At 46.5% G+C, this 10,437-nt stretch overlaps 1 protein-coding gene across 1 annotated transcript in view; it reads left to right on the top strand.

Annotated features, from left to right (window-relative positions):
• Positions 1 to 1,481: 1,481 nt before the first annotated feature.
• Positions 1,482 to 10,437, top strand: part of ASCC3 (activating signal cointegrator 1 complex subunit 3) — a 514,213-nt gene continuing 505,257 nt past the window's right edge. Inside the window, exon 1 of the mRNA XM_048844924.2 lies at positions 1,482 to 1,585. The gene's annotated coding sequence lies outside the window, so the exon portion shown is untranslated. The remainder of the gene's footprint in view (positions 1,586 to 10,437) is intronic.

Raw genomic sequence — 10,437 nt, 5'->3', positions numbered from 1 at the left:
AATAAGAGGCAATAAATGCTATGTAAAATATGTGGATGAGAACTGTATATGAGTGGGAATGGAGCTGGGGATGGAGCAGCATGAGGGGTGGGACGTATGTGGGTGGAAACAGAGAATGGTATATCAGAGCAGTATGTGGGGTAGTATACATGTGGGTGGGGTGCAGAGAGCAGTTCATAGGATCAATATGCACGCTGATTTCTGTCTATGCGGGGTAGGGGAATAGCATCGGGTGAGATACACGTGTGTGGCAGTAGGGGATAGCATGAGGGAAAGGGTACATGTGTGGCAGTAGAGGTAGGGCATAGCAGGAGGTAGGGTACTGGTACAGAGGGTCTAGATTAGTACAAGAGTGGCAGTGGGGGTAGCGGATGCCTGGGGTAGGGTACACACATGGCAGTAGGGGTGGGGACAGCAGGGTAGGGGACAGGTGTGGCAGTGGGGATGGGCTAGTGGGGGAAGGGGACAGGTGTGGCAATGGGAACACAGGATAGCGAGGGGCAGGGGACAGGTGTGGCAGTAGGGATGGGCTAGTGGGGGAAGGGGACAGGTGTGGCAGTGGGGACAGGGGCTAGTGGGGGGCAGGGGACAGGTGTGGCAGTGAGGACAGGGGCTAGCGGGGGGGCAGAGGACAGGTGTGGCCACGGAGAAAGGGGCTAGAAGGGGCAAGGGACAGGTGTGGCCGTGGGGACAGGGGCTAGTGGGGGGCAGGGGACAGGTGTGGCAGTGGGGACAGAGGCTAGCGGGGGCAAGGGACAGGTGTGGCAGTGGGGACAGGGGATAACAGGGGCAAGGGACAGGTGTGGCCATGGGGACAGGGGCTAGTGGGGGGGCAGGTGACAGGTGTGGCAGTGGGGACGGGGCTAGCGGGGGGCAGGGGACAGGTGTGGCAGTGGGGAAAGGGGCTAGAGGGGGGCAAGGGACAGGTGTGGCCATGGGGACAGGGGCTAGCGGGGGGCAGGGAACAGGTGTGGCAGTGGGGACAGGGGATAGCAGGGGCAAGGGACAGGTGTGGCAGTGGGGACAGGGGCTAGCGGGGAGTAGGGGATAGGTGTGGCAGCGGGACAGGGGCAAGGGACAGGTGTGGCCGTGGGGACAGGGGCTAGCGGGGGGGCAGGGGACAGGTGTGGCAGTGGGGACAGGGGCTAGCGGGGGGCAGGGGACAGGTGTGGCAGTGGGGACAGGGGCTAGCGGGGGGGCAAGGGACAGGTGTGGCAGTGGGGACAGGGGCTAGCGGGGGGTAGGGGATAGGTGTGGCAGTGGGGCAGGCGTGGCGGCGGGGCAGGGGCTAGCGGGGGGCAGGGACAGCGCGGTAGGGGACAGCGGGGCAGTGGGCTTTGGAGAACGCGGCACGGGGCAGTGAGTCCGTATCTGCGAGTCGGGAGCAACAAGCAGGGCGCTGCGCGTGGGGCGGGGTCAATACGGGATAACGTCAGTGCGAAGGGATGAGCCAGACCGGGGGGTGGGGGCGTGGCGTCCATCGGGATCTACCCACCGCTCTCCCGCAACTGGCCCCTCCCGCTCTCCCTCGCTTTACGGCCGTGTCACGCCCGGCGCTGTGCTCTTCGCGGCAGCCGGAAGGCAGGTGAGCGGTCGGGATCTCGTGGGAGGGGGTCGGCGGGCAGTGCCTACGTGGCCTTGGCTGCTGGGCCCCGCCATGGGTCTCCTCAGCTCGGAGCGGAGACGCGCTGGGGCCGGGTGCCCTGTTCTCCCGCGGGGGGGCGGGCTTTATTCTCCTGCCCAAGGGGGGGGACGCAGCTTTTCCCGGAGCTCGCCCTGCCCTGGGCCCGACCGGCCGGTGGGGCGCGCTCCCTCCGCAGGGCTGAGTAGAACCGGCGTCACCGCCCCTCCCCGTGCCTCAGTTTCCCTAACGGCGCTGTCTCCTCCCCACCCCCCACCGCGGGGGCAGCGGGGATGAGCTTGCCCGGCGTGCGCAGGGTCCGGGGCGCTCTTCGGTGACGCTCCCCGGAGCTTGGGGGCATTGGCATCGGCACTGTAGCTCCGCAGAGCCGGCAGCGGAGCCCGGGCGCAGCTGTCCCACTGCGTCTGTGTGCCGGGCCCCTCCCGGCTGCTCCATGCCCAGCCGCCGGCACCGGGCTGTCAGTTTCATGTAGCCTGTGCTGGGGCCTTTGCTCTGTGTGTAGCCACGGGTGTCTCGACTGGCTGTTTTCTGTGCGCTTCCAGTGCACCTGGCTTCCAGATTGCTTGCTTGCTTCCCCAGCCGGCACATTTGTGGGGGTAGGATGTATTGTAGGGACAGTGTCAACGGACAATCATTTGATAACAGTGTCCTTATTAAAATTGTTAACAAGTATGGATTATTGGCCATTAAACATTTTACAAATCCAGTTTACGCTACAGCTCTTACTGTTCTTGTTTCCTTTCTCTTGGCCATGATAAATCAATTAAGTCAGTTTCACTTTCGAAACTGTTGTAACACTTTGGAGTTCTTAGTGTTCTCCTGCTTGGATTTCAAACACTGCTGGGGAATATGCAGGTGGAATTTAAAACAAAATAAAGATTAAAAAAAACTTGGTCAGGTTTTACAAAAGTTCATAAATAAAATTTGTGTGTAATGGTGCTGAAGTCCTGTTGGTCCCAGGATATGAAAAAGAGAAAGTGAGTTTGATGTTCATGGAAGGGACAAATTTACTCAGAGCTCTTCTTCAGGTGTGGGAAAGGTATTTGGCTGTGACACTGAGCACAAGGTGGAACAGATTTTTAAGCATAAAGAGTTAACACATGTTGTTAGAGACTGTTCAAGACCAAGTTGTAATGAGACCTAAAACCAGTGTCTGTTGAGTCTGTGATGTTTAGTGTCCAGCAAAATTTTTTGAAGGTGCTGGGCACATTTCTTTTGAGGCTGAGGACTGAGAGGTCAAATATGGAGTGATCATTCTATTAAAAGTGTTCATCTACAGGTGATACGGTGTATTTTGCCTTGTGTCATTGTTCTATATGAATTAATTTAAGAATGTATTGTTGTTGTTGGGGCACTTGCTGCACTGGATGAGGTATACCACGTGTTGTGATAGGCATGGGTAGGACCCTTGAAAGATGTGTGGGGGAAGGTGTTGGTTATTGCACCAGTGGAGATATGTGTGCAGCTTTCTTATCTATTATGACAGGGTTTTGTGCTGCTTTGAATTGGTGTATCCTATAATCTTTAAAGACTCATTGATCCTACATGTGACTATCACAACATGTGGTGGAAGTTAACACTTCTGGAGTTGGGCCATTTAAGTTAAGCTATTAACGTATACATGTTTATTACCTTTTGAATATGAGGGACCCTATACTTGTTACTGTTGCTTAAGAAGGTAAAACAAAACACATTAATTTTAATATTTAGGGCTTTTAGCACGTGTTCCTAATTGCTTTGTATGGAATAGAGGTGAGTTTGTAGTTCCTAGCAGATTAAATTGTAGTGGAAATATCACTTCTCTTAAAGCAATATTAGATGCTCTCTTCCTATCTATCTATCTTTGATTAAAGAAGCAGTGGTGACATTCTGGAGGAACCTCATCCAGTTCTCAATCAATAGCAGGAGTGAGTCTGTAACATGGGACTTTAACTGTAGAGAATATAAGACAACTAAAAATGTTAGGAGACCAAGCCAAAGTTTTCAGGAGGAGATGGAGGGACCTCTTGGAGACATTAAAGCAGGGTACAGGAGACCCTCAAAGATATGAACACCAGAGTTATGGACTTACCGGTCAACTGGACACCCTGTGGAACCGGAAGTAATCAAGCAGCTGGGGAGACCGAAAAAAGCAAAACAAAACAGCAAATACTGTACTGCATCGGGGCTTTAGTCCTGGGGTTCAGGGCTGCAGCCATGGGGTTGGAGGGAGGGATTGGGGCTTCTGACCCTTAGGAGCAGTGGGGGATCAGGGCTTTAGACCGGGGCAAGCATCAGGACTCGGGGCTTCAGCCCCCCGGCTCTGTTCCCTGCTTGATCCCTGGTGCGCCCTCCACTGGCTGAAACCGGGAGCGAAGCCCTGAGTCCCAGCCCACGCTGTGGGGCAGAAGCTAGGAACAGAGCCGTGGGGCTGAAGCCCTGAGCCCCAGCGCTCCCCGCGAGGCTGAAACCAGGAGTGGAGCCATGGGGCTGAAGCCTCGAGCTCCAGTGTTCCCCCAGCTCTAAACTCCAGAGCCCTGGTGTTCCCCCGGGGAAGACACCCTGAGGCCCCCACCTGGAGCCGTGGCACCCTGAGGGTCAGAAACTCCACCCACCCACTCAGAGCCTTGACACCCACACACTTTGTGGCTGCAGCCCCAACTCCCTACGTGGCTGAAGTCCGTAACATCTTGTTCCAAGTTAAAGAACATTTCAGAGTTACGAACTATCTTCATTCCTGAAGTGTCCGTAACTCTGAGGTTCTACTGTACTTGCATGTTTTGGAAAGAATATATGGGTTACTGCCTTCTGTCTGAATCAGTTGAATATTGTCAACTGAACATCATGTTCTAATAATAATATTAAATATCATGGAATTTTCTTTCAAGGCAAACAACAAATGTTGGTGCCTATTTGTGTTTTAAAATATCTCTGACTTAAGTGCAGAAAAGGGGAATGGACTTTTTCACAACCAACATTGTAGAGGTAATGGGAAACTAAGTGCAGGGCAATTCTGAAGATCTCGTCAGTGGTTTCAGAACAATCGCCATTTATGTCAGCCTCTTATAAATTTTAAGGAGTTGTTCTTGGAATATAGATACCAGATTCCATTGTGCATTGAACCCCTTTCTAATTTGCTTTAAGTGCTCTAACTCTTTAAGGTTCATTGTTACATCATAAATTGCTGCCAGAGAAGTGCTTTTTGCGAGTAGGTGAACATTTGAAATAGTACATTTATTGATATTTAATTAAATTCCATGTAATTAGTAAAACGTCTGAATTAGCTAAAAGGAATGACAAAGAATGAAGAACACTTATAAACAGCTAAAAAAAATCCACTTGCACAGAACAAATAGAAGATTTTCCCTGGATGAGTGCCAACAACTGCAGATTTTAAGTTTTCATTTAAAAAAAATTTTTTTTAACCTTCTGAGGTTAAACTTGTCAACTGTTTTTCCTACACATTTGTACTCTTGAAATGTTAAAATAAGAGCCGCCACTTTTGTTCTTCATACGGTATTGTCTGCTGAATAGTTGCAGTGTAAACTCGCATAAGGTAATCAATATTATTTCAGAGAAATATTGACTTCATTGTTGATGCTAATGCACTGTGCAGAGAGAAGGGCCGAGTAGCATTACGTTTTGACTTCAGTACATGTGTTTTTATTTAAAGAATACATTGGTTGATTAACATATCAAATTGCTGAGAACAACTTATTTTATTTCACCAATTGGGACTACATTTACCAAGCAATGTGCCCCAAATGTATGGATGTGTAAAAAGTTTCTGAAGTAGTAGTGACGTATTGTTAGAGAAGTACTGAACACAATTTAATGTAAAAACAATGAGGAGTCCTTGTGGCACCTTAGAGACTAACAAATTCCTGTGTAGCTATACAATATGAAAAAAACTGCTTGGACTAACACATCATGGAAAATCCTAAAAATATTATAACCACTTCTTGTTTGGCAGATTGCCAGAAATAATACCGGAAAGAATGTTGTAACTGGAAATTGGAATTAATATCACTGAATACCAAAGTATTAACTGATAAATGCACTTCTTAATAAGCTTTTTTGGCTAGTAAGCTCCATAGAACTAAAGTTTACATGACATGCATCAAAATGCATTTTAGATTTTGGAATGCATACAATCTATTTCATGTAACACAACAAAAATACACAGTACTCAAATTTAAGAAAATCTTAAATTGCATTTGTAATATTGAGGGACTACTGTCCTTTTGAGTACAGTTAATTCGTTGATTAATTGTACTTCCTAATATAATTTAAGTAGAAATGGAAATACTTTTTTAAAATTGCTGGAAAACTACATTACACCAAATAATAACAGACATTCTCCTGGTAAATTGCTTTTGGTAACAATATTTGAGCTTTCTGTTAAACACTTTTTAACCAGCATGTTTTCATTGAACATCAAAATGGCCTTTTAAGTCAGGCAAAGAAAAAAAACCCACTCCATTCCAGAGATATGTATCCTATTACAAAGCAATTTGAGATAACACCTACTAACGTACAGTGCAAGCTGGTTTGAAATGAGCTATTTGTGTAGTCTGATCAGTCCTCTTTGAACTGGTATCTGTCAGTTTGATTCAGCCATTTATTACAGTCTTGCAGGCCAAACCTCCCCATAGCAACTGCCACTGGAGCCACCCAGTCTGGTTGCCTTTCTGTTAGCCCCTGGCGTAGTCTTTCATGTTCTGTGGTGCAGTGTGTGAAACCTGCAATTCTGTCTTTTAGAGTAAATATTCCCTCTTGGTGTTCAGAGGTATAATGCCCTCTTAGGTGTACAGAGTAGAGGAAGGACGGGGTGGTGGTTGGGTGTTAGTTGGAGATGTGGAAGGTTCAATTTCCTGCTCTTCCACAGACTTCCGGTGTGACCTTGGGCAAGTGACTTGGGCCTGGTCTAAGCTATGAAGTTTAGCTGGCATACTCTGGCTAGGAGTGTGGAGAAAATTGCACCCTTAGATGAGGTAGCTCAGCTGGCAGAACCCCTATTGTAGATACACACATGCCAACAAAGAGGTTTCTACTGGCATTGTTAATGTTGTTAAGGGAGATGATGTAGCTATGCAGGTGGAGGAACTTCTGCTGGCTTATGTTGTGTCAACACTAGGGGGCTCTGCCAGCATAGTTATGTTGGCCAAGGCTCTATAGTGTAGACTAGTGGTTCTCATCCTTTCCAGACTACTGTACCCCTTTCAGGAGTCTGCTTTGTCTTGAGTACCCCAAGTTTCACCTCACAAAATCAGACATAAAAATACAAAATTGTCACAGCACACTATATAGCTGAAAAATTGATTACTTTCTCATTTTTACCATATAATTATATACATATTATACTTGCATTTCAATGTGATACTTGAGTCTCTCTTTTATTGTGAGCTTTGTCTGAAGCCTGAATACCAGACCGCTGGGCTGAAACGTGTAACTTAGCTTTTGTGGGGCACCCTGAGCAGTTGTCCTGCTTGCCACTCTTAATGTCAGCCCTGCACTTGCGACTCCCCTAAACCTGTCCTATGCTCCCCCTTGGAGCTGCAACCCCGAAGTTGAGAAACACTGATCTTGAATACCCCCGGAAGACCTCTGAGTACCCCAAGGGGCACGTGTACCCCTGGTTGAGAATTACTGGTGTAGACAAGCCTTTAGTCTTTCTGTGCGTCAGTTCTGCAACTGTAACATGGGGATATTACTTCCCTGCCTCACTAGGGTGTTGTGAAGATAAAGACACAAAAGACGTTGTGGTGGTCTCATACTACAGTAATGGGGGCTGAATAAGTACAGAAGATATTTCCTTGTACTGTGGTGCACTCATAAAAATATACCCCTACCTTTCTGAAAATTATTATATCTCGTATGGAGAGTAGTGTTAAATTCTTGCTGGAATTTTTCTAATTGTGAAATAGGTAAGTGTTAAGGAAGGAGCATACATCAGTCAATGCAAAATACACTTTGACACACAGAAATAGCCTTTGGGCTTGAAAGTTGAAAGTACATGCATTCCAAGGGGGCATCAATAAATGTCTAACATGCACTTCAAACATTTACAATTGAAAATTATTGATCTGACTGAGATCCCAAGGGGCCATTTCTCCCTTAGTGTCTCAGCCATTCATAGTAAATCTAGACATTACCCTTTTCCTGGAATGACTTTATTTCCTACATTTAGCAACTGTGATCAAAATATAGTGAAACCTTTTTATATGAGAAATTATACAGGTATCTTTAAAATGTTCTTATGAGCACATTGCCAGTGACACAGGCAAACTGCCCAGGAGGAGAGTGCAACAGCTGGTGGATTTGTTTCCAGTTAGCACACATTGGAATGTGTAAAAGTAAGCTGCACTTCCTTTCAGTACAAAGAACAGTAAATCAGTGCTAATTTTATGTAGTCTTAAATATAATACAAAATAATGAAATAGGAAGTTGCCATTTTGCCAGTCAGCTGGCATGTTATGTGTTGAAGGTGCTGCTCAGCCTGTCAGTGCCATAAAACAAGAGGAGACAAGGGGACTTTAACTTAGTCTGTTTATATCAGCATATATACAGCATGCTTGCAAATATTGTTTAAACCTATTTCCGATTAACAAGTGCTTCTGGTAAATAATTGCTTCTGGTCTTCAGCCTGTTGCGTGTCCATCTGTTAAGCAGCATTGCTAGTGGTTCCTTTGTCACAAACTGTCAGAATGGATTACTTGGTAGTATGTAACAGTAAAATAACAGTGTTGAGAGATATTAGAATCTCTGAGTCTTAGGGCACATGCACTTGTTACAGCCCTTGGGCTTTTTAACACTGGGAGATGTCGTTTATGCAGGCAGTTGCATATAAGTAGGGCCCTACCAAATTCAGGGTCCATTCTGATCAATTTCATGGCCATAAAATTTGAAAATTTCACGTTTCAGATGTTTAAACCTGAAATTTCAGTGTGTTGTAACCGTGGTGGCCCTGACCCAAAAGGGGGCACAGAGGGGGTTGCAAACCTATTGTCGGGGGGTCATGGGATTGCCTTCTGTGCTGTCTTCAGAGCTTCCTGTAGCTGCAGGAGGTTCCCGGAGGTGGAGATGAGTCTGATCTCCCCTTTGCTGCTGGGAGTGCCCCAGTCAGGGAATCCTAGCTGCTGGGCCAGCAAGAGACCGGACTTGTCTTTCCCCTGCATGGCTGCTCTCGGGCGGGAGATCAGACCCACCTCCATGTACCTATTTGTGCTGCAGGAAGCTCAGAGGCTGTTCTCCTCCCCGAGAGCAGCCATGCAGGAGAAGAACAAGTCCTGTCGCTCCCCAGCCCAGCTGGGACTAGCAGCTAGGAGCCCCTGTTTGGGGCACTCCCAGCAGCAAGGGAGAGATTGGAGCACAAGCCTCCTCTGGCTGCAGGAACTTCTGGGGTTTCTGCCAAGCACCGGATATTCCTGCAGCAGGGGGAGGCACCCGGAGGTGGGTATGATCCTCCTACCCCTTCCGCCACTCAGAGTGGCCATGCAGGGGAGGGACAAGTAACTCCTAGGAGCTTGGGGGAGATAAGATTTCAAGAGCTTATTTCACGTTCCGTGACACATTTTTCATGGCTGTGAAATTGGTAGGGCCCTAGATATAAGGCTTCCTGTTTCCTGAACAGTGGGTGATACAGGAGAGACACGGGTCAGTGAATGGATCTCTTTAACGTTCTCAGGCCTTCTGCCTGATAGGTATACCTTCCTGGAGCAGCCTGGGGAAGGCTATGAAGCTCTGGAATAAGGGCTGTAGGGATGATGCAGTCCTGGATATAAGGGTGAAAACGAGTCCCTGTGGGTTGGCAAGACTGTGTTCAGTTGCATTTGTTTTGAATCTGTTAGAGCCCTGAAACGGAAACTGGAGAAATGTACTACTGTGTGGACTGTGATTTCACCTCCCCCACCAGATGAAATGGTATTTCTTAACATCTTGAAGATTGTATGTAGGTTTGTTACAGTGTGCTAATTCTGAATGGCTTAACAACTTCAGCTAAAGCGAGCTGAAAATCATGCTATATTTAACTGGGAAGGTAAATTTCCCTAGATTTGCAACAAATTCTCTTGAATACCATGTGACCTTGATGACCTAATGTGTTCTTTGAGGGTTTGATGTAACTTTCAGTGAAATCAATGGAAGGAGTTACACTTACTTCAGCATTTGTCTTGATATTTAGGGTATTGGAATCGTCTCTATCTAGCATTGCAAATACAGTTAGTAAGAAAGCTAAAATGAGATTAGTCCTTTCTGAGAAAAGCAACTCCATGCAAAGTCACAGAAAAAAGCGTCTGATCAGCTTTGTTTTCAAACATGCACCTGTGCTATTATACTGCTTTTAATGTTGGATGATTACTTCCCATTTCCATTTTCTCCCTTTTAAGCATTACAAGACACAAATGTGTTTTTTTTTTTTGCTAATTTAAGACGACTAGTTGAAATACTCAGAAGAATAGTAATTTTGTTTATAATCTATTAAATAAATCATTAAGAGGAGGGATGTATGTTTTTCATTGTTGACATTTTGTCTTCTCACTGGTCATGGGTCAATGCTCAAAAACGTTTCCTAGTCCTGAAAGCATTTGTAATATGCTGTTGAGGTGTTTCTGGTAATAGCAGTTTTTATAAAACATCACATCTTTTAAAAATAACACACCTTTCCTAACATACTTTGCTGCTTTCCCTATTTCAATTCTGACATTATTGTAGCAGCTGGCATATCATGAACTGAGATTACTGTCATATGCCATTCGAAACTGGTGTTTGAAGCGCTTAACAAATTACAGTTACATCATTGTTGTTTTAGCTGTAGC

This window comes from Caretta caretta, chromosome 3 (assembly GCF_965140235.1).
Source record: "Caretta caretta isolate rCarCar2 chromosome 3, rCarCar1.hap1, whole genome shotgun sequence".
In the NCBI taxonomy this organism is placed as follows: Eukaryota; Metazoa; Chordata; order Testudines; family Cheloniidae; genus Caretta; species Caretta caretta.
This window is presented reverse-complemented; position numbering and strand designations above follow the sequence as displayed.